This window comes from Cibotium barometz, chromosome 46 (genome assembly GCF_041138505.1).
Source record: "Cibotium barometz isolate CiBa-2024 chromosome 46, ASM4113850v1, whole genome shotgun sequence".
NCBI classification, from domain to species: domain Eukaryota; kingdom Viridiplantae; phylum Streptophyta; class Polypodiopsida; order Cyatheales; family Cibotiaceae; genus Cibotium; species Cibotium barometz.
In genome coordinates, this window is record NC_141091.1 from 17640387 (window position 1) to 17666772 (window position 26386).

Here is a 26386-nt window from a genome sequence, read left to right on the forward strand (position 1 = left end):
AAGAGGAGTTCTTTAAAGGAGGTGCATATTTCACATAAGATGAAGAGTTGAAAATGTACAAGGTTTATTAGTAAAAAACTATGAGCAATACAATTTTGACACATATGTAAGGAAGGGGAATTCTTTAAAGGAGGTGCATATTTCACATGCTTGAATGAGTTTTAAACTCATAAAAATTAAGATATTTCATCTCTCCTCTCTCCTCATTCAAGTCTAGTTCCAAAAAGTTAGCTTAATTGACCTAAAAATGGTCAAAAAGTGACCAAACTGACTTGGAAAATTCTAGAATCAGTTTGTTTGGTTAGGAGCTCAAATTTTCCTATAAATAGAAGCCTCCCCTTGTTGAAAAAAAAAAACATAATCTCTTATGCTTTGTTACTCTACTCCACCTAAGCCAAATTAGATAGAGTCTTATGCCTTGTTACTCTACTCCACTAAGCCAAATTAGATAGAGTCTTATGCCTTGTTACTCTACTCCACCTAAGCCCAAATTAGATAGTGTCTTATGCTTTGTTACTCTACTCCATCTAAGCCAAAATATAGTGTCTTATGCTATGTTACTCCACCTAAGCCAAGAACTGTGAATTCTTTAATAATTCACTAGTTTTTGACACTTCTCTCTTTCTTCAATCCCCATTGGTGGCTCCATCAACATACTAAACCAATTGATTGGTTGGGGGCCTCTACCGTGAATAAAGAATCAAGCAAATCATAAGGTAAGTATATTGAATTTTGATCTTTTCTATAATTTCTCAATGATTCTCTCTTCTCAACCCCTCTCAAGCTTGAGAAGCTTAATTGGTATGGTTTTTTAAATGCTATTGAAGTTAATTGGTGAATAGTAGGGAAGAGTTACATAATTTAATAAATGCTATAGAAGGTAATTTCCATTTATGTTTAAATTCAAATGGTTTTTATGTAATTTCTCTCTCTCTCTCTCAAGAAATGGTCATACTCATGACCCATTCTCAATCCAAATGAAGCTTTTCATAAAGCTTTTCCTTAATCCAAGATTAAGCTATGCTTGAGGCCAAATTAATGGCTTTTTGCTATGCTTTTAGTTTATGCACATTGATGATTCAATCCATTATGGATTGATGATCCAATTAGAGACCATTCTAATTGTTTTCTTAATGATTCAATTAGAGACCATTATGGATTGATGATCCAATTAGAGACCATTCTAATTATATCCTTAATGATAAGCTTTATCCCTTAGAAAAAAAAAATTGAGATTTATCAGTCATAGTAGCGGAGCTATGGCAAAATTTTTATAGAAATTATGCATAAAATAAATTCATTCAAAGCATAAAAAGAGGACTTCCTACCATATTCTAGGAACTATCATCCTAGATTAATTAAAAGAATTTTATTATGCATGGAGATGTGGATGTTTGCATGTAGATGTAGATGTATAGATGTAGATGTGGATGTGGAGGTAGGTGGATGCATGTAGATGTAGATGTATAGATGTAGATGTGAATGGAGATGTGGATGTATGCATGTAGATGTAGATGTATAGATGTGGATGTGGATGTATACATGTAGATGTAGATGTATAGATACGGATGTGGATGTGGAGGTGGATGTATACATGTAGATGTAGATGTATAGATGTAGATGTGGATGTGGAGGTAGATGGATGCATGTAGATGTAGATGTATAGATGTAGATGGGAATGGAGATATGGATGTATGCATGTAGATGTAGATGTATAGATGTAGATGTGGATGTGGAGGTGGATGGATGCATGTAGATGTAGATGTATAGATGTAGATGTGAATGGAGATGTGGATGTATGCATGTAGATGTAGATGTATGGAGGTGAATGTGAATGTGGATGTGGATGTATGCATAGAGATGTAGATGTATGCATGTAGATGTGAATGTACACATATAGATGTGGATGTATGGATGTGAATATACGATATGCGATGTGAGGGAATCTGAAGTGATGAGATAGAAATGATGTGATGGGATGAGTATACATATAAATGGAATATGGAATAAGTAATGTAGATTGATGAGGGGTAATGTGGAAAAATGAAAGTTAAAATAGAAATTGTGTTGTAAACTGTTTGTAAATGCTGTTTGTAAATGATTGTTTTATGTCAAGAATGCTGGGGGGAGCATTTTGACCGTCTTGTGATTAAAGTCGTGATGGTAAAGTTGCAACTGCTGACGGGGAGTCAATGAAGGACGTCTCGCGTAGCAAGGTCGGCCGAGGTCTTGACCAGCCTCGGTGCGATTAAAATGGTGAGCTTCCGGTACGGTGGATGAGGGGCCAAGGAAGCGGCCTATGCGTGAAGCGCTAGGTTACCTGCGAAGGATCCTAGAGGGTGCTGACCATACGGTGCTCGGGCTCTGGGTTGCCTAGGATACCCACGTGTGCGTCGAGGAAGATATTGGAACAGAGTTGGAGTTGTTTTCTGAAATCGAGCATGGATCTGGTTGATTGACCTTGCTGGTCTTCAATGGATGAGTCCATGGCTCCTTATATGGATCTGTTGGTTGATCTTGCTGATCTTCAACGAGAGTCCATCTTGTTAAGTGATTATATTGCCAAGTATTATGGGCTAGGAACTATCGAAACGGCTCCTGAGCGTTCTAGTTGCCAATGATGCCATAGATACTCTGATGAAGGAATGATGGGAAATTAAGAATCAATTGGATAAATTGGAAGATGGTGATCAATGATACTATGGTTTTATTAAAGGATTGTTTTAAACTGGTTGAATCTGGTTGAAAAAGGCAATTTCATATTGGGTGTGTGAGTGGTGTGACTAGTTTTATTTTGCATGAACATCCGGCTAGGGGGCCTTGGAACTCTTTTCCTTGGTACCCGGGACAAAACCTAACCAAATTTTTAATTGGATCCCATCACTACAGTGGTTGGGCGGTTGGCTAACCCATGGGATTGGATGGGGTTAGGCTGGACTGATGGATCTGTAAATCGAGACTCAAACTTTTGTCTTTACGATAGAAAAAAATAAATAAATCCCGGACAGAAACTGTTCTATGGATAGGAATCAACGGCTGTGCCTCTTGAATGGGGAAAAAAGCGTTGATCCCAATGATCCAAGTGCAAGTTTCTTCCTTGAACTGACTAAGTATCTTATAGATGTAATCGGATCATCTCGATCAGAAATGATCTTGACTACGTTAGAGTAAAAAGTTATCCTGGTGGAATCGCCCGTGCTTTCCGGTAGAGGAAGTTTTTCCGGGTTCGGTTTTGGAACAACCGACGGATTAGTCTCTTATCCGGATATCCGTGGGCGAGGCCCGAGTGTGGGACCCCTGTCCCGCGCGAGAAGCGCTACTTCCGCTGCCAGTACCCTGAATCCGTTGCTCGGTGGGAACAGGGATCCTACAGTTGGTATCAGAGCCTTTGGTTAATAAAGATCAACTAAGAAGACAAATATATCAAAAATTTATCAAGAAACACAAAAAGGTTATAATTGTGTGAGATAATTCATACAATTTGATATTCAAACTGAAACTCGTAATTTGGTAATTGGGTCTTCAGATGGAAGTACCACAATTATATAGAATCCCTGACTTGCTTGAGGCCTAGACATGATAGTATTTACCTTATAATTCCAAGGGCCGTGACTACACGTATATACCGAGAGTATACTGCAGCTCTTTACTGACAGTATATACGAGTAAATCTAAGACTTGAAATTATAAGCGTTAATGCTATCCAGATGATGATTTCGAATGTGATTGATATGATTTTTAATTCTGTCTGAGAATTGATGAATTGATTTGGATTCTGATTGAAAATGCTGATTGAAAAAAAAATGTTGATTTTTAAAAATTAGTTGAAATATAATGAAACCACAATGAGGGGGAATGGGACGAGTCCCTGTGAATGATGATAATGAATTCAGCAAATCACTATGAGATTAGTGGGTTGTGCTGTCAGATTGCTGCTATTAATACTTGACCGGTAGATCAAGTTAAGGGATGTCAAATTGAGAACTTGCTTGACTGAAGTTTCCGTGGAGGAATGTTCCGAAGGAAATTTTTCGGTCTAATGGACCATTATCATGTTAAATGAATTGTTATTTAATGATGAGTTCTATATAAGGGATATTTATCCCAGTGTTCTGTTGGGTTGACCAGAATATAAGCAACCCCAGAATAAAAATTGGATCTTAAGAAAAAGAGTTATCCTCTACCTTGCGAGATGAGGACATCTCGCACTTTTTAAGTGGGGTAGAATGTAAGATTCCTCCCCAGCCTTCGAGGTATACAGGAGTAAGAATCTCCCTTTCTGATCTTATAATTATTCCCTCTCTAAAATAAAAGAAAGTTTCTATTTAAAAAAAAGGAAGACCCTTTCCCTAGAATACTCTCAGGAGTCCCACCTGTTTTAAGGATTTAGAACAATGAGTTTAGAAGTGAGAATCGGTGTTTTGGATACCAAGGTTTTGGTTTTCATTCGAGTACGGCCCAAAAGAAGTTCTTTATCTCTTGGGGAGTATAAGAAGTTATCCCCCAGATATTATGATCCTTATATCTGAATTCAAAGAAAGTAGGTGACTTAGCCTACAAGTTTCTTTTATCTCCTCATCTCAAAATTCTTAATGCCTTTTATAGAAAAATGTGCCAAACCCAAATCATGGAAAGACGGTAAAACTTCAGTGACAAGTTACCGTTGGCTTCTAGGTTACGCTAGCTCCTTCCTTTATATAAGTCGTAACTTTTACTTGCCGCTCACAGTAATCTTACTCCCATCAATCTCCTTTCTTTCTTAATCTCCTTCATGGCGGCCTGGCAACAGGAATTAGTTTTATCCCTGGTGATTTCTCACCTTCAAGACGCAAGAGAGTCTGTGAAGAAAGACTTTATAGAACAGTATGAGCGCTCACTTTTTCCTCACCTAGGAACTTCTGTAGCGCAGACCAAATGGCGGACCTATCAAAACATAACTAGGGTAACACCCTGGGGTCAACAACACTTTCGTAACAATGTCCGCTTGGCCATGGTTATTGAAGCTTTGGGTTTGGGTCCCCAATACTACTGCGTCATGAAATCAAGGCATCTTGGGTTTTCTGAGCGGGTCTTCTTACTGGCGTGTTTTCTTCCTCATGAGAAGATATGTCTTTATCCCGTTTTTGGCTTGCCTCTCAGAGGTCCTTTTGTTAGATCACCTCATACCACTGAGATAGGTGCGGCAATAACCAGCACAATCATTCCCATAGATGAGTTACCCTATACTTGTGCAGCTTGTGAGGACTGCTTTTGTGACCATATGATGGACGGGCTTATGGAAGTGTAAAGAGTTCTTCTATCTTTACTGTATAAGTTCCGTGAATGAATAAAGTTTAAATCTTGTTCTTATTTTGAATCTTGCTCTCTTTAAGACTTTTCTTGGTGGTTAATCTTGATTAAAATTTTTCTCTAAATCTCATATTCGTGCATCTTGTAAAATTATCCCAGTTTGCGAGATGAGGACATCTCGCATTTTTTTAGTGGGGTAGAATGTAAGATTCCTCCCCCAACCCCTTTTTGATGTCTAGTATCTTCCCCTGTAATCAATCCCTCTTCAGAAATATAAAGGCCTTGTTTTAACTGTTTTAGCTTAGAGAGAGAAAAATATGCTAGAGAGAGAATATTCAGATTATGAATATTTTTGGATAGAAAATTAACTCATCTTATTAAAATAAGTTCCCCTGAAATAGAAATTCAAAAAGAATTTTCCAATGTGCAATTGGAATTAATTGGAAATAAGTATAAAGAACCTTAGTCTAAGGGTCTAGATTTTCAGAAATTTTTAGATTATGGTCCAATTAAGGTTCCTATGGGCCAATAGCATCAATCCATGTGTAGGGAGGAGATAAATCCAAATTGTAAAAAGAAAATACCCAAAAATGAGTAAATGCTCACATGAGGTGAAGAGTTGAAAATGTACAAGGTTTATTAGTAAAAAACTATGAGCAATATTAAAATGATTCCATTATGACACATATGTAAGGAAGGGGAGTTCTTTAAAGGAGGTGCATATTTCACATAAGATGAAGAGTTGAAAATGTACAAGGTTTATTAGTAAATAAACACATATGTAAGGAAGGGGAGTTCTTTAAAGGAGGTGCATATTTCACATAAGATGAAGAATTGAAAATGTACAAGGCTTATTAGTAAAAAAAACTATGACACATATGTAAGGAAGAGGAGTTCTTTAAAGGAGGTGCATATTTCACATAAGATGAAGAGTTGAAAATGTACAAGGTTTATTAGTAAAAAACTATGAGCAATACAATTTTGACACATATGTAAGGAAGGGGAATTCTTTAAAGGAGGTGCATATTTCACATGCTTGAATAAGTTTTAAACTCATAAAAATTAAGATATTTCATCTCTCCTCTCTCCTCATTCAAGTCTAGTTCCAAAAAGTTAGCTTAATTGACCTAAAAATGGTCAAAAAGTGACCAAACTGACTTGGAAAATTCTAGAATCAGTTTGTTTGGTTAGGAGCTCAAATTTTCCTATAAATAGAAGCCTCCCCTTGTTGAAAAAAAAAAACATAATCTCTTATGCTTTGTTACTCTACTCCACCTAAGCCAAATTAGATAGAGTCTTATGCCTTGTTACTCTACTCCACTAAGCCAAATTAGATAGAGTCTTATGCCTTGTTACTCTACTCCACCTAAGCCCAAATTAGATAGTGTCTTATGCTTTGTTACTCTACTCCATCTAAGCCAAAATATAGTGTCTTATGCTATGTTACTCCACCTAAGCCAAGAACTGTGAATTCTTTAATAATTCACTAGTTTTTGACACTTCTCTCTTTCTTCAATCCCCATTGGTGGCTCCATCAACATACTAAACCAATTGATTGGTTGGGGGCCTCTACCGTGAATAAAGAATCAAGCAAATCATAAGGTAAGTATATTGAATTTTGATCTTTTCTATAATTTCTCAATGATTCTCTCTTCTCAACCCCTCTCAAGCTTGAGAAGCTTAATTGGTATGGTTTTTTAAATGCTATTGAAGTTAATTGGTGAATAGTAGGGAAGAGTTACATAATTTAATAAATGCTATAGAAGTTAATTTCCATTTATGTTTAAATTCAAATGGTTTTTATGTAATTTCTCTCTCTCTCTCTCAAGAAATGGTCATACTCATGACCCATTCTCAATCCAAATGAAGCTTTTCATAAAGCTTTTCCTTAATCCAAGATTAAGCTATGCTTGAGGCCAAATTAATGGCTTTTTGCTATGCTTTTAGTTTATGCACATTGATGATTCAATCCATTATGGATTGATGATCCAATTAGAGACCATTCTAATTGTTTTCTTAATGATTCAATTAGAGACCATTATGGATTGATGATCCAATTAGAGACCATTCTAATTATATCCTTAATGATAAGCTTTATCCCTTAGAAAAAAAAAATTGAGATTTATCAGTCATAGTAGCGGAGCTATGGCAAAATTTTTATAGAAATTACGCATAAAATAAATTCATTCAAAGCATAAAAAGAGGACTTCCTACCATATTCTAGGAACTATCATCCTAGATTAATTAAAAGAATTTTATTATGCATGGAGATGTGGATGTTTGCATGTAGATGTAGATGTATAGATGTAGATGTGGATGTGGAGGTAGGTGGATGCATGTAGATGTAGATGTATAGATGTAGATGTGAATGGAGATGTGGATGTATGCATGTAGATGTAGATGTATAGATGTGGATGTGGATGTATACATGTAGATGTAGATGTATAGATACGGATGTGGATGTGGAGGTGGATGTATACATGTAGATGTAGATGTATAGATGTAGATGTGGATGTGGAGGTAGATGGATGCATGTAGATGTAGATGTATAGATGTAGATGGGAATGGAGATATGGATGTATGCATGTAGATGTAGATGTATAGATGTAGATGTGGAGGTGGAGGTGGATGGATGCATGTAGATGTAGATGTATAGATGTAGATGTGAATGGAGATGTGGATGTATGCATGTAGATGTAGATGTATGGAGGTGAATGTGAATGTGGATGTGGATGTATGCATAGAGATGTAGATGTATGCATGTAGATGTGAATGTACGCATATAGATGTGGATGTATGGATGTGAATATACGATATGCGATGTGAGGGAATCTGAAGTGATGAGATAGAAATGATGTGATGGGATGAGTATACATATAAATGGAATATGGAATAAGTAATGTAGATTGATGAGGGGTAATGTGGAAAAATGAAAGTTAAAATAGAAATTGTGTTGTAAACTGTTTGTAAATACTGTTTGTAAATGCTGTTTGTACATGATTGTTTTATGTCAAGAATGCTGGGGGGAGCATTTTGACCGTCTTGTGATTAAAGTCGTGATGGTAAAGTTGCAACTGCTGACGGGGAGTCAATGAAGGACGTCTCGCGTAGCAAGGTCGGCCGAGGTCTTGACCAGCCTCGGTGCGATTAAAATGGTGAGCTTCCGGTACGGTGGATGAGGGGCCAAGGAAGCGGCCTATGCGTGAAGCGCTAGGTTACCTGCGAAGGATCCTAGAGGGTGCTGACCATACGGTGCTCGGGCTCTGGGTTGCCTAGGATACCCACGCGTGCGTCGAGGAAGATATTGGAACAGAGTTGGAGTTGTTTTCTGAAATCGAGCATGGATCTGGTTGATTGACCTTGCTGGTCTTTAATGGATGAGTCCATGGCTCCTTATATGGATCTGTTGGTTGATCTTGCTGATCTTCAACGAGAGTCCATCTTGTTAAGTGATTATATTGCCAAGTATTATGGGCTAGGAACTATCGAAACGGCTCCTGAGCGTTCTAGTTGCCAATGATGCCATAGATACTCTGATGAAGGAATGATGGGAAATTAAGAATCAATTGGATAAATTGGAAGATGGTGATCAATGATACTATGGTTTTATTAAAGGATTGTTTTAAACTGGTTGAATCTGGTTGAAAAAGGCAATTTCATATTGGGTGTGTGAGTGGTGTGACTAGTTTTATTTTGCATGAACATCCGGCTAGGGGGCCTTGGAACTCTTTTCCTTGGTACCCGGGACAAAACCTAACCAAATTTTTAATTGGATCCCATCACTACAGTGGTTGGGCGGTTGGCTAACCCATGGGATTGGATGGGGTTAGGCTGGACTGATGGATCTGTAAATCGAGACTCAAACTTTTGTCTTTATGATAGAAAAAAAAAAAAAATCCCGGACAGAAACTGTTCTATGGATAGGAATCAACGGCTGTGCCTCTTGAATGGGGAAAAAAGCGTTGATCCCAATGATCCAAGTGCAAGTTTCTTCCTTGAACTGACTAAGTATCTTATAGATGTAATCGGATCATCTCGATCAGAAATGATCTTGACTACGTTAGAGTAAAAAGTTATCCTGGTGGAATCGCCCGTGCTTTCCGGTAGAGGAAGTTTTTCCGGGTTCGGTTTTGGAACAACCGACGGATTAGTCTCTTATCCGGATATCCGTGGGCGAGGCCCGAGTGTGGGACCCCTGTCCCGCGCAAGAAGCGCTACTTCCGCTGCCAGTACCCTGAATCCGTTGCTCGGTGGGAACAGGGATCCTACAAAAAGAAAAGATCAGGATGGGAATCTTGGAGCCATCATGCGCTCCATATTCCAACAGATGGTTTACTGTGCCAAAGAAAAATGGGACATTGCGCTTTATTCAAGACATGCAACCTGTAAACAAAGTCACAATCAGGAATGTGGGAGCAGGTCCGATTGTGGATGAGTTTGCAGAAGCATTTGCAGGAAAAGCTATATACTCTATGGGTGATCTGTATTTGGGATATGATATGTATTCGGGATATGATCAGTTCCAGCTGGATATACAAAGCAGGGACTTGACCACAATGAGAACTCCTTTGGGATTAGTAAGGATATGTACCTTACCACAGGGAGCCACCAACTCGGTGGCACATATGATGAATGGAATGAATAAAGTCTTACGAGACTTCATACCACAAATAACTATGCCATTTCTGGATGATGTGCCAATAAAAGGCTGTGATGAGAAAGACAAAGATGGGGATTTGGATTCAAAGGGGTGTCGTAAGTTTGTGGCAAATCATATAAAGGATTGTGATATGATTCTATCCAGGCTTGAGGAAGTGAATCTTACTTTATCTTGGCTGAAATCAGTGTTTGGAGTTGGAGAAGTGCTAATAGTGGGACATCTTTGTAGTACTAGTGGACGCCGACCTTGTCCGGCCAAGATTGATGCAATACAAAGAATGAAAGAGACATGCATTAATGTTACAGAGCTGAGGAGATTTCTTGGAGCATGTGTCTTTTATGTTATTTGGATCCCACATTATGCACATGTAGCAGATCCTCTTTATCAACTTTTGAGGAAAAATCAAAAATTTCTGTGGAGTGCAGTACATATTAAAGCTATGCGGAAGCTGAAATGTTTGCTCCAATCATCACCTACTCTGAGAAAGACAGATTATGAGTGTGGCAGGCCTGTGATTGTTACAGTTGATACTAGTCCTACTGGGATAGGATGGGTAGTAGGGCAAGATGATGAGGATGATCATACGTATGTAATCAGATTTGGAGCAAAGGTATTAAGCTTTCGACAACGAAAGTATCCACAGATCAAGAGAGAGTTATGGGGAATAGTCACTGCTCTAAAATGTGAAAAAGAATATCTTATTGGGGCATCTGTACTTGTGGAAACTGATTGCTTGCCACTTCTTGGGATGATAGCAAGTTGTACCACTCCAGATATTGCTATGCTTAGGTGGATTGCTTATATCAAGTCACTAAATCTTGAGTTTGAGCATATTGCGGGAAAAGATAATCCAGTTGCAGATATGCTATCAAGAGCTAGGTATGAAGATGAGAGAGAGATGATTAGTGACATTGATGATGTGGGTACAAAGTTCTATACTACAGCATATGCAAAAGGGGACCGTATTTGCCTATCAAATGCACTTGAGTCTTTTATTGAGGAAATATATGAAGGAGATTGGTTGCTTATTGGTCAATATTTGAGTACTCTGACAAGGCAAAAAAATTGGTCTGACTCAGAATTTAAGAGGATCCGCAGAAAAGCATATGGTTATTTCCTAAAGGATGGGTACCTCTGGAAGCATCCTAAGCAGAGGAATGCTATGCCACAGAGAGTCATATGGGATAAAGAGACTCAAGGGAAGCTTGTGAAAGAATTCCATGAGAGTCTCTGGGCTGGACATCGAAGTGTGTGGGCCACCTTTACCAAAATAAAGGAAAAATATTGGTGGAAAGGAATGTACAAGGATATTTCCCGATATGTGGAAACATGCATGGTATGCCAGATGTACTCAAATGTGCGGCATCGTGATGGCTTGCAACCAACCTACCCACCTGCCATGCACTACAAATGGGTAGTGGATTTAGTTACAATGCCTTTTGGAATTTGGCAGATGCGGTACATAGCACTTGCAAGAGAAGATTTGACAAATCAGGTAGAAGGGCGTGCTCTTAGAACAAAGAGTACGGAAACAGTATGCAAATTTCTCTTGGAAGATGTGATTTGCCGGTATGGTTGTGTTGGGAAAATAACAGCTGATAGGGGTGAGCTAGATGTTGAAGAAGCAAGGGAATTCTTCTCTAGAATTGGTATCAAACTGTCCCTAACATGTGCTTACAATCCTGAGGGCAATGGAAAAAGTGAGCGAGGACATCCTCCAATCATTAAAGCTTTGGCTAAGGCATGCAGAGAAAGAATGCGAGAGTGGCCAAAGCTGCTACCGTATGCCTTGTGGGCTGACCGTACAACTCATAGCTCAGTGACAGGATACATGCCTGCAGAATTAATGTATGGTCAGAAGCCAGTGATGCCAGTTGAAGAAGTAGTTCTAACTTGGAATGTATTGCCCTGGGTGGAAGGATTGAGCAGAGATGACCTCCTTGCATTGCGAATAAGACAGTTGGAGAGGAGGCCTGAAGATGTAGAGCTTGCTAAAGCTCGCTTGAAAAATGCAAGGTTGAAAAATAAAGAAAGATTTGATAGTAGACACAGACTCCGGCCAAAACCTATTGAAGAAGGTGATTGGGTTCTAATGTATGATAGTAGCCTTGACAACCAATTCACTGTTCAAAGAAAATTTGCAAAAAGATGGTTTGGCCCTTACATTGTCAAGCATGTGCATGGAAATGCCACGTATACTCTGTGTGAGCTTGATGGAACAGAAATAAAGAATCTTGTGGCAGGCAAAAGAATCAAGATATTTAAAAGAAGGCATGATAGTGATCCTTTTGATTCACAGGAGACTCAGGATGAGAGGCTTGACAGTGGTAGTATGGATATGGTTGAAGAGGAAGAGGATGATCTTCCTGGTAATGTAGAAGATGAAGACGACATCCAGTTATATGTGGATCTTAATGATGATTTGGCACATACCAGAGGATGTGCAGGTTTAGAGGGGGTGGATGTCGTGCCATGGCACGCCTATGGTGTGAAACCATGCATATGAAACCATTAAATGCAAATCCAGATGCATGGGGTTAAGTGCCATGATGAGTCATTATATGATGCCTGAGTACATATGTTCATATTGTAAATGAGGTTCAATAAGATGAGCTGAGGCTGAGCCAGGTCTCGAAGCCTCTGTACATGAGTGTGGTGTGAATTATGGAGTTTTATGCATATGGTGGACCTTGTAGTTGGGAACACCCTTCTTAACATGTATGGAAATGCAAAGGTTTGATGCCAGATGAGTTAAAAGAAATTCAGTGGGAGCCAGTGTTGCGAGAACTCATCCAAGTCTGTCGAGCCATCAAAAAGAGCTTCTCTCAGCTTGTTGGTCCAGAGCTGGCATGGGCAGATTTTGAGCTATATAAATGGGCAGTTGCAATGGTGCACAGTCGAGCTTTTACACTGCCTGTGGACGATGATGACGAGTATGCTTCGTATGTGCTTATGCCATTTATGGACATGATAAATCACCACCAGACTATTCTGTGGGAGTGGATGGATATATTGATATACACATGGTATGTGCTTTGATTACTTTGTTCAATCTCAATCGTAATCAGCAGAGGAGTCCAAGCGACTACGTGCTAGGTTCATGCGATGAGGTCACTGAAGGAGACCTTAGATCTATGTCCAAGGAGTTTACGATTGGCGGGTGGCAGCATACGTGGTATAAAAAGGAATATTTTTTTGGGGAAATTTTTGGATGTTATGCAAAATATAAACGAGCGCAGCCTTTTAAAAATGGGAATCCCGAATCTTGGGCTGCAAAAGGTGGTGAGGCGCCGCATTTCTAGCGGGAAAAAGAGAAAAAACCAGACTGTGAAGGCTACGCATATCGGAGTGGGGGAAATCTGCAAAAAAGAGGCGAACCAGGGCATCTATCTACCAGTGAATTTCAAATGAAAGATATATCTACTGTTCACACCGTGTTGGTGCTAGAATTGAAGAGGGAATTGAGTACTACATTAAGAGATGCTTTAAGTTATTTCCATGTTTTCTCCATCGCACAGTCTGCTGTGAAGCGACTTTTGCTTTTCCACGTTTTCTCCATCGCGCAGTCTGCTGAGGCGACTTTTGAGATTAGCAAAAATAAAATCAAAGAGAAAATTCATTCGAAAATGTTCAGATAAGTGTTTTCTTTTTACTACTTCTTTCGATTTAGAAAAAGCGTATATCTCATAAATCCTTAAGGATTTGGGAATGAGTAAAATGCTTTGGAGAAAAAAATAAAGGTTTTGGAACTTGGAGAATTGTGGGAAAAAGGTATCAAAAATACTTTCAAGCCGTGGGAAGTTGGTTTCACTTCTACTCGATCCAATTTTGGAATTCATGAGCATGTTATAGTTATGCCGTATGCTATCTTTTGTTTGTGAGATGTTAGAATTTAAAAGCAGGCTTTCAGGTGATAAAGGACATCTTGAAATGATGGATTTGAAGGCACTGGATGTATAGAATGTAAATGATCACAGGTATGTTGGAAAAAAATTGAAGGTTATGTTATGCCTACATGTGATTGGTTCGAGGGATTTGGAAAAAGGAGCCAGTGAATCTATGCTTGGAAATGGACAAGCACTTGATACACAATTTTGTGCAATCATCAGGATGAGTTCAAGGATGTATTGAGGTGAATTGACACATGTATATGTCATTAAAAAATGGAGATGTCCTATACTCCTTGGAAAATTCTGTATGTGAGTTTCCTTGTTAGATTTGGTACCTACTCTCACAGCTAGAAGTCTCGTACTTTCCTGGCTATACCGCACACGTGACGACAACGGGCATGGCAAAGCACAAGGTGCGGGCATGGCAAAGTTGCCACGAGCATGGCTTTAGGGAGGAAGGAACAGACATACTCTCAAGATGATACAGGCATGGAAAAGTTGGTACAGCCATTTTCTTCCAATTCATAAAGATTTTTGTTGGTGCACGGGTGCTGACAACCACCTACTGAGATTCCCTAACAGTGTAGTTGTACCCCTTGTTTAACGCTCTTTATGTTGGAATTAGGGTTGCAGGAATGCACACACAACTTCAAGAAGATGAGGAAGCTTGAGCACAACACAGTAGTGTATTATGAGTGCCAAAAATGAAAGATACCAAGCCCTAGAAGATAATGGGCGTATATACAATGCACGGGGGAAAAAACCTCCTAGTGAGGGAAAAAGTGCCCCGGCGGTCCTAAGTGTGTTCACACACATCACTACTATAATATGGTAACAAATCCCCCCTGGAGTGATGCGGTGAACAAGAGCTAGCACTCATGTATAGGGAAGTGTCTAGCTATGTGGACGAATCCACAAAAGGGAGTAAGCCCAAAGCTTTGCGAAAAGCTTCGAACTTCTCACGAGGCAGAGCCTTTGTGAAAAGGTCTGCAAGGTTATCCTGTGTTGGCACATAAGCCAAACTGATCTCTCCTGCAGAGAGTCTCTCCCTGACATAATGGTAGTGCACCTCAATGTGCTTCGTACGAGCATGGAACACTGGGTTCCGCGCAACTGCCAATGCGCTCTGACTGTCAGTGAAGATGGTGGTGGCAGATGGCTGCCCAACACCCAAATCAGCCATAAGGCGTCTGAGCCACACACACTCAACCGTAGCTGTGAAAGCTGCCCTGTACTCAGCTTCACAACTAGAAGTGGCCACAGTAGGCTGCTTCTTGCTCAACCATGATATGCATGAGCTTCCAAGCATGAAGCAAAAACCACTCGTGGACACGCGTGTGTCATAACAACCAGCCCAGTCAGAATCTGAAAAAGCATGTAAATCTGGCGGCAATGATCCCCCCTTGGGATAAAACAACCCAAGATGCCGAGTACCACTCAAATAGCGAAAGATACGCTTCACTGCCTGCCAATGCTTAATGCCTGGGCTATGCATAAATCTGCTCACCTGTGAGACTGCAAACTGAATGTCTGGCCTCGTAATGCATACATAAATGAGGCAACCAACAGCTGTCTGATAGAGTGTGACATCAAAGTGATCTCCAGCATCATGAAGACTCAACTTCAAACCTATCTCCATTGGAGTAGCAATAGGCTTGCAGTCTTCAAGGCCAAATCTCCGCAACAATGTTTCAATATACTTTGTCTGACACAAAGCAATACCTCCATCACACTGCTTAAATTGTATCCCCAAATAATGATGCAAATGCCCCAAATCTGACATCTCAAAAGAGGCATTCAAATCAGCCTTAAAATCAGCAATATGACTCTTATTTGGTCCTGTGAGCAGCATGTCATCGACATAGAGAGCAATGATTAGATGTACACCATCCACACGTTTAACATACAAAGTGCTTTCTGTTGGACTATTCTGAAACCCATGTGCAGTCAAATATGCATGTATTTTTTCATACCAAGCTCGTGGAGCTTGCTTTAAACCATATAAAGCCTTTTTTAACCTGCACACTTTGTGTTCCTGCCCTCTTTGAACAAAACCACGAGGCTGCGATACATACACCTCCTCATGCAAATCTCCATTTAAGAACGCAGTCTTTATGTCCAGCTGATGTACATTCCAACCATTATGAGCTGCTAATGCACAGATGCTACGAACAGTGGTCATACGACATGTGGGAGCAAAAGTCTCATCAAAATCAATGCCCTTCTCTTGAGCATAACCTTTTGCAACAAGCCTAGCCTTATGGCGATCCACTGTGCCATCAGGCTTACGCTTCAATTTGTATACCCACTTAGTGCCAATGGCCTTCTTGCCAGGGGGCAAGTCACATAAAGACCATGTACCATTCTTCATAATAGCATCGTATTCTGCTTGCATAGCAGCCATCCAATTTTCTGAACTTTGTGCCTCATCAAATGAAACAGGCTCACTTTCATCGCACATACTAGAAACAGCCAATGCATAACAATCTGACGCATAAGAGGCACCATGAGAGCCAGAACGAGTGCGACTAGACAAAGGGGCATCCAACTTGCTGTCACGCAAAGTCTGCACCAGCCATCTAGGCATATTCCTAGAGCCCTCAATCTCTTGTCTCTCATCCTCAAGTGCATCATGCACATCTGCATCAGATATAGGCTGATCTGTGCCATCATTTAAAACCTGCATAGGCTGAAAAACTGCCTCATGAGGTATTGCACTTGACTGTGCACCACTGAAAAGAGGCAACAATGTATCATAGACATCACGTGAGCTGATATCTGTCTCCTTAGTACATGAAACCAAGGGCTGAACTGCATCTTCCACAAATACAACATCACGGCTAACCAAAATGCGCTTTGTCTGTGGATGATACAAACGATAGCCTTTGCTCTCAGCACTATATCCAACAAAAATACATTTGACAGCTTTGTCATCCAATTTTCTGCGATGTTGCACAGGCACTAATGCATATGCCAGGCAACCAAAAACACGTAAATGGCCAACAGATGGCTTGCGGCCATGCCAAGCCTCATATGGAGTGACAACCTGTAATGCTTTGGTGGGACACCTGTTTAGTACATAAGTGGCACACATGACAGCCTCAAGCCAAAAACCATGTGGTAGACTTTGACTCTTAACCATACATCTTGCCATTTCCATGAGAGACCTGTTTTTTCTCTCAGCCACACCATTTTGCTGTGGTGTATACGGCACTGTACATTGGTGTTTTATCCCACGCTCAGCCAGAAATGCATTAAATTCTGAAGACATATACTCCCCCCCTCGATCTGAACGGAGGGTGCCCATCTTACTTTCTGACACATTTTCAGCCATAACCAAAAACTGTTTGAAGCACAAAAACACTTCGGACTTTGCCTTCAAAGGATATACCCATGCATGCCTGGTAAAATCATCAATGAAAGTCACGAAGTAAAGGTAGTTTCCAAATGATGGAGTTTGCATGGGACCACAAACATCACTGTGAACAAGCTGCAATCTGCGTTCAGCTCTCACTGATCCATCTTTGGGAAAGGAAGCACGCTGCATTTTACCCAATATGCAGCCCTCACAAACATGCTTGACAGGTGCCTCAAGCTTAGGCAAAGAAGACACCATTTCAGATTTCTGCAGGCGCAGCAAACTTGCAAAATTCAAATGACCAAAACGTGCATGCCACAGTTTTGCATCTGAAATAGCCTGCGTATCCATAATAGCACATGCTGAATCCTCTACACATTTGCCATCCATATTGAGCTTATACAGCCCTCGACATAGTGAACCAGATGCTACAATGATGTCACCACAAGAGAGATCATGAACAGTACATCTGTCATCCACAAATTTTACAACCAAACCTGTTTTGGCAAATGCGGAGACTGACAGCAGATTCTTTTTGATCCCTGGCACATACAATGCATCAAAAAGTGTAAAGGTGTTGCCATTTGCAACATTCAGCACAATCTGTCCAACTCCTTTAACGGGATAAGAGGAGTTATTGGCACAAGTGACAGTATTCCCTGTGGGAGCAGACTCAAGGAAAGTGAATAAACTGCGCTGCGAGGTGATATGCTTAGTGGCACCACTGTCAAAGTACCATACATCTGAATCTACTGCAGACATACATGTGTCATGCAAAGATGGGTCATAACTGCACTGCGCATTGAATGCCCATTCTGTATCTAGCACAACATTAGCAGATTCATTGTTAGAAGGAGAGGCATCTGCAACAGCCATACCAGCCTCTTTCTTCTTAGCCTCTTTCGCAGCCAGCTTAGGACACGCTTTGATGACATGATCATTTCCCTTACAGTACTTGCAAAATGTCTTCTGTTTGTCACCCTTCTTCTCATCTTTGTCTTCCTTCTTTGGTTGCGCAGCATTTGCAGATTTCTGCTTACTAGAAGAAAAGCCAGCTTTACCTTTCCCGCTTCTCTGACTAGCAACGAAAGCTTGATCTGCGACACGCATAATATTCCTGTTTTGCCTTGACTGGTCTTCTTGCAGCAAAACAGAAACTAACTCCTCAAATGATAAGGCATTGGGATTGCCTTTCATCATCAAGCGAAGAGTGGAAGCAAAACCCTGATAAGAATCTGGTAGACCATTCAAAACAGTCTGCACAAGTGAACTGTCTGACAGGATTTCATCTGCAGAAATGAGCTGCTCTTTGAAATCCTTGATCTTTGTCAAAAAGCTATCCATAGAATCACCTTCGTTCATATGCTCATTCTCCAACTGTTTTCGGAGATAAGCAACACGAGCCTCATTTCTTGCCTGATACAATGTGGCAAGTACATCCCAAGCATCCTTAGAAGTCCTGCAGGAGCGAATATGTGGGATAATGGTACGTTTGACAGACAGCGCAATCAAGGCATGAGCCTGCGCATCTCTACCATCCCAACGAATCTGCTCTGCTGAAAGTGGTGGTTCTCGAACAGCTGCTACAGCACTTGTGCCTGCACCATCATCAACAGTACCTGTTTCTGATGTGTTTGCAGCATTCCCAGCCACAATAGGACGTGCATCAATACCCTGCACAATATTCCATAACCCCTTTGCTACCAATACATGTCGCATCATATATGCCCACAATGGATAGTTGGTGCCATCCAACTTATCCTCAGCAGCCAACATGCGGAATACATCATTGTTGTCAGCCATGGCCAATGACTGTACTACTAGATGTAAATGCTGTCTGCAAGAGGTAAACCTGTATAAAATCGACCTGTGCTATATAGCACAGCCCAAAACAGACGAATGGGCACCTGTCCTGCAGATTTTAATCTTGACAGAAAATCTGCACAGTAGGACGATTTTGCCTGCGCAGTACTTGGAATGCAAAAACGGAGGGCGAAATGACTTCAGATCAAAATTCTGAAACGACCAAGCCCTATGGGCTCTCCCACGGCATATACTAACCTGCAGACGCTCGTGAAACCTCGTTGCAATCGGAGGAGATGAAGCGGCAGGTGCCGGTGATGCTGCCCGGGAGGAGGAAGCCTGCTCTGATACCAATTGTTGGAATTAGGGTTGCAGGAATGCACACACAACTTCAAGAAGATGAGGAAGCTTGAGCACAACACAGTAGTGTATTATGAGTGCCAAAAATGAAAGATACCAAGCCCTAGAAGATAATGGGCGTATATACAATGCACGGGGGAAAAAACCTCCTAGTGAGGGAAAAAGTGCCCCGGCGGTCCTAAGTGTGTTCACACACATCACTACTATAATATGGTAACACTTTATGCTCAATTAATGCAAAGTATTCCCTTTTAATGGCCCTCTACCAAATTGAATGCTAGAGATATCAAAAGCTTTGCTCTAGAGAAAGGTATGAGCATGGCAAAGTGGCCACAACCGTGGCACTAAGAAGGGTACGGTCGTACGCTTCTCAGAAACCCTTCTAGAGTGAAAATTCTGCCACTGTCCTCCTTAGAATTTTGCTGATTCAGATGCTTCCTAAATGTTTTTTGAGTTTTTATTTTTATGGGAGGCTAGTCCCTAGCTACCGAATGATACTTAGAATGCCTAAGAAAGCCTAATTAATTGAGATTAATTAGATGATTAAGCTATTTGTGCAAACTTAACAAATGTTGAACAAAAATTAGAAGCTGCATGAATCTCAATCTTGAGCAAAATCAAGCACCTACTTGTGTCTCCCACATTTGATGAAACTTCAATGCTCTAATGCTCCATTGATCAAATCAACAAACAAGCAACAAGCACATACAACATGCAACAACAAGTGGATTTGCACTCTAACCAGGCAATGTGAAGGCACCATAAAACGAAATGTACGGAGGACCCTAAGCTAAATGCTTATTCTCGATAGTGGCACCAAAGATATTAACCTAAGCATACTACCTTGCATAAAGGAGGGAAAGAAGAAGAGAATGAATCCATGTAAGGGTTGATTCAGAGAATAGCATTTAGCCAACCCTAATGAGGGTTAACTCCCCTATGTGAGGCCGCCAGGAGCTCACTCCACACCACTTGTGTCACCCAAGTGGAGATTCACAAGATAGGTAATGAGCAAAGAAGAAGGGAGCTATGGAAAGCTCTACCTCCACTCAATGCCAATGTGCATGCAAGAGGGATCTTGAGAGAAATACAATAGAAGGGAGAGGAGAAGAGAAGCTAGATAAACACCATCCCTTCCATGCATACACAGCAATCAAGCAAGCAAAAATTCATAACACAAGCATGCAACCATAAGAGAGAGAGAGAGAGAGAGAGAGAGAGAGAGAGAGAGCAAGACTCAATTGAGACAAATGGGATTGTCCCTATTCATATTCTATAAAATGGCTTGTATACATGAGATCACTTTTTACAATGCCCAACTACCCATTTACAATTGGGGGACCAAAATTGGCTTTCTAGCTCTATGTACATCTAGCTCATTGCTATGTACATCTTGCTCATTGCTATGACCGACATTACACAAGCCGTAAGCTCGTTCATCCCATATATCTTTTATCAATAAGAGCTTTGCGGCACGGTTACAAAATGATAGGTTGAAAGGCATCAAGTTGAGGAGAAGCTATAATTATGGGAACTCAAAATGGCCCTGTTGAATGGGGTTATGGAAACTTCAACAACAAGAGGTTTGACGAGAGTTTTAGCAATAGTGGCAAAATAAAAATGGTCTCACCCTATTGAGTGGAGAGGAAGAATGACTATGAAGGAATAGAAGCTAATGGAAGGCTATGACAGAGTGGTGATTAGCTAATGGAAGGCTATGACAGAGTGGTGATCAACTCACTAAGAAGAGCCTTTGCCAGGGTAGCAATGGCAAGCTCCAAAGAGAGAGCAATCGATTGTGTGGTAATTGACCATGTCTATGCCACTAATCTACAGGAGAGAGTGCAGTTGTGAAGGTCGCCATAAAAGCTACAAAGCAACAACAATGATGCACGAAGGAGAAGAAGCATTGTTGGTGGTTGCGGGTCCCAAATTGCAGACCCACATCTACCCAGCGTAGAGCACAGTAAATGAGCATAGAATTGCAAAATGAAAGCCCATTCATTTTATTTTGCATTTTAAAAAAGCAAAGCCCATTTTTAATAAGCTTTGAAATTTAAGGGTAGCTTCACACACCTTGATTTCATGGGCTTGTACACATTTAAAATTGTGATCACACACTTGGGTTCGCTACCCGACTTTGGCCAAAAGGTTTTGTAATTTGTATTTTCACCCCATGGTATGAGGGTTCTCTGCCCCAGCCCACCTAGAGTCTCTAAAGTGATTTGTATGCATGTGTATGTGTCAATAGATTTTGAGATGGTTGTGAGAGTAGCCGGCTCTCACAAAGTGGTGGTGTACATGGGTTGGTGCCTTTCCCGAACACTACGGTGGTTCCACCAAAAGGATGAAGGTGGATTCGCCCAAGAAAGTGGTGCTCGAATAAACTTGGTATCTATGTTGGGTAGCTATGGCACACGCACGTTGACACATGTGAGTGGGTCTAGATGCGTCTAGCCACACGATGACACTCCAACTTATCATTGAGGGGGAGTGTTGAGAGATGCATTGCACATGGGGCAATATTAAATTGTATAGGTGATGGGCGAGTAACATACACCTCGCATAAGAGGGGGTGTTGAATTATGTAAGCTCAGTTTATGCGTGTGTGGGAAAGCACTCTAGAGGTGCAAGATATTGTCGAAAGATAAGAATGCCACATATGATATTGTATGGTGTGTGTGTGTGTGTTGACCAAAAGAGTGAAAAAGAGTGTGCCACATGGGTGCACACATGTAAAGTGAGATGAGGAATAGGTATACAAGTGGCCTCACATTGTATGGTTGATCATATGCAATAGAATTGATTGTTGAGTGTGCTACTCTCTCTCTCTCTCTCTAGCAATGGCTTTCTTGGTGTGGTTTAATCCACCCTAGTTATGCTTAATCTCTATGCTAATCACCATTATTAATCCCATATTAGGATTCTTAACAACTCTCACTAGCATCAATGGTAAGGCATATGGGAGAGAAGAAATGTCACAAAGGATAGAACTACCAAGAGACAAAAGAGCATAGAGCTAGAGAGAGCAAGACCTTAGATATCAATCCAACCCAAGGTAATTTCCCTTTCTTATTAGACAAATTCACTTATATATAGGACCACTTAATAATAGAGTTAATCTTATCTTGCTTAAGATGCTTTCTTCAGTCCATAACTACCTCATAGCCTGTATGACCTTTGTTGGATTACTTTGGTTTGTTTGGCTTTGTTCATTCTTTGTTTCTTGATGATGGCTTCTTTTTCTCCCTTTGATTAGTGTTCATGTGGCCCATAAGTGTGGAAGTGATGTTGTGCGCCCAGTAGTTGACTTTGGTTTGATTAGTAACAAGAATTAGGAAGAACCATCAAATGTAGTGGTGGTTAGCATTTTGTCACAAAGATCTACATGAACAACCTCCAAAGAAGATTCTTGCTTTCTTTTGCAGAAATACATGCTGATGTTGCTTTTGCATCATATAAGCTTCACACACATCTGACACCTTCAAAGATGATGGTAGATGTGCCACAATCCTAGACTTTGTAGCTCTTTTAAGACTACAAAGCTAAGGTGCCCAAATCTCTCATGCCATAGCTTGCTTGTCCTGACATCAACTTAGGTTGTAAAGATTGACAGCTCATACAATTGTTGCATTAGATTCCTCTCCCAAAAACATTGCTACTAGCATTTGTGATGACTACACCAGCCTTATTGAAGAGAACCTTCAAGTCATGGTCAACTATGGCTACAACGAACATATTCCTCTTAGTATAACCATTGCTATAAAAAAAGGAAATAGCACTTGGACCCATGGCTGGGAATTTGGCATTGTTCTTGACCGCTACCAAGATGGACTCCCCAATAGGCTTTAGGGAGGTATACCTACCCTTTTGACTATTCATATGTCAAAAGCTTCACTATTGATGATCCATGATGTTTTGGATACTAAGGAATGTTCTACCTTTACATAACTTTCTTTTATTCCCATAAACAACTCCAAGTCTACTTCAGCACTATTCTCAAACTCCTTAAAAGGCTTTAAAATGCCATTCTTCTCATGTGCTTCCTTTACTCTACATGATTTGACCCCATGGAGACTTGTCGCATAAGAAAAATACTTTATCTTTGATTTCTTCTTCTTCATGCTTTGAAGGAATCCATGGCTTTGATACCAATGCAATGAAGGAACCTAGGGGATTTCACTCATTAATATGGAGTACATGTCACATTCATCATAGGCTTTGAAGGAATCCATGGCTCTGATACCAATGCAATGAAGGGACCTAGGGGATCGCACTCATTAATATGTACATGTCACACTCATCATAGGAAGTAACACCTAGACATGGAGAATTTAGCATGCTTTGAAGGAATACATGGTCTGATACCAATGCAATGAAGGAACCTAGATGATTGCACTTATTAATATGGATTACATGTCACACTCATCATAGGGAGTAGCACCTAGACATGGAAAGGCTTCCATGAATCAGCTATGAAAGCTTGGGCATAAGCTCTATGAAATGGCATAATAGTCAAAAGCCATAAAAGGTATTAGAGCCATGAATTCCTTCATTGCATTGGTATCAGAGCCATGGTTCCCTTCATTGCAGTGGTATAAGCTCCAAGAAATGGCATAATAGTCAAAAGCCATAAAAGGTATTAGAGACATGGATTCCTTCATTACATTGGTATCAAAGCCATGGTTCCCTTCATTACATTGGTATCAGATCCATGGATTTCCTTTATTACATTGGTATCAAAGCCATTGTTTCCTTCATTGCATATGCAATAAAGGGAACCTAATAGGGAGGGTAGAACTCAATGGCGAGTCCTCACAACTAGACTTAATGGCTGGAGTCCTCACAACTAGAACGTAATGGTTGGCTCACAACGAGACTCAATGGTTGGAGTCCACATAGGTTTCTCCTCAATGCCTAGAGAGTAGCCATAGGTCCATGAAGAAAGCCACAAAAGCTTGTATAAGAAGCTAATAGCTCCAAGAAAGATTTAATATGTCAAAATGTATCAAAAGGTACAATAGATGTCTACCAAGTGACTTATATAGCCACTTACCCCAAAGTATGTCTACACTAGCCCATACCCATAGCCTATGTGCCTCAAACACTATGTATACATGTTCTAGTGGAAAATAGCTTTGTTACAAACCATCCCCTCCTATAATGATTTCATCCTTGGTTTGAAAAGAAAGCTCAAATACTAGGGTAATCTATCAAGCCTATCCTTGTAATTAGAGTGTCAATCCGGCACTAAAAAGATCCACCAAATGAGCTCAAAACTCTTGGCCGAATGTCAAACGGTCCTAGTATAAAAGAACAATCATGCATGCTAAGACTAGGATGTGCCATAGGTGCATTTGAATGTCAAGCCACACTGTACACTGTAAATGGCAAATGATACACCCAAAGGTAAATGTCACGGCGGCTCCACAAAACATAGGGCTGTGTCGATAATCACAAGAACCAAATGCACATAGCTCGTAGTCAGCATCATGCAAAATTAGACCGAAATCAATGCCATTGCACAATGTAGCACAACTTGAAACATCTAAGGCATTATCCACTATATCTATGGGTGTATGTGCATGATCTAAACTATGCATCACATCCTCATGTGCAAATCTCTCTATGTGTGCATGATCCTCCAAGCTTGGTAAGAATATGATCGATAGGATCATCATAAACATCATCTCATTATTGAAGACTGACAATGTGTCTACACATGAGAAATAAATGAAATCATCATCCAAAAAATCCCTAACCCTGGAATCTCCAAGGTCACTGAAATAATCCTCTCATAGGTAGGGTCTATCTCCAAGGTCGCTAAAGTAATCCTCATAAGTAGGGTCTATCTTCATCAATAATGGATCTAAGAAAATATCTAAGTCAAATGTGAAACTCTCAAGATCCGTATGAATAATCATTTGTCTCCTATGAGATATCACCTGAGTAAAATCAACACTACCCTTGTGCTCAATACTTGATTGCTCAAATATATGCACTATACCCACATAAACACTTCCAAGTAAACTCAATACCTGATTGCTCAAATATATGCACTATACCCAAGTAAACTATGAGAACTATGAGTAGTGGTACCGTAAACATCTCCACATGCAAAAGACCTAGAAGAATAGCATGATAGATCTAGCACATGCCCATGAAAGAAGAAGGCAAGAGAGCACAGATTCAAAATGTTACTCAACTCTCAACTTTCATTTCAGATGATATTGATCTCCACCAGCGTGGTGGTATATGGATGAGGGTGGAGTTGAAGATATGTCTACATTTGTAACTACTTGTGAATTCTCCTTAGGCATTACAGATATTCCTTATGAATTTAATTTAAAAGGAAGCATTAGCATTACTTAATAATGAAAAGGAAAATGACTATAATGATATAGTCAAAGTAATTATAACCTCCAAGAAGATAATTGCAAGTGATTCTTGGACGATTGTTTTCTTTCATTCATACAAGCAAATAACAACAGTATGAGAAAGGCCCTTCTTGATGCTAAAATACCAATCCATTGGGTGGCAAGTATTGTTTTTATGTGGTAAGTATTGTTGTTATGTGACTTTCGATTTTGTAACATGTTTCATCATTTTTATCCATTAAACATATCTTAAATTTATTTTTCAAGATGAAACCTAATATTCATGGTGGCTATAAGTTAGGGTGACTTTCTTGTGCTTTTTGAAATGAGGACTTCTTGTGCTTTTTGAAATGAGGACTACTAGTTTTCCATTCACAATGGAAGGAAGACAAAGTCGAGGATAAATGTTTTTGATAGATCATGTGTACACAAAAACTCAAGCAATACATGGGTAGTGGGTTTCAAGGTTTAGTAAACCCTTATCATCAAAAGCCACAATTGTTAATGATGGACATCATTGAACTCCTTTTGTATGAGGGAGATTGGATTTTAGAAATGTTTACAAGAACATGTGTACTACCACGGTAAGTGCAATGAAAAATAATAAAAGAAGTTAGACCCTTTGCGAGTGAAGCTCGTTGAACAAAGA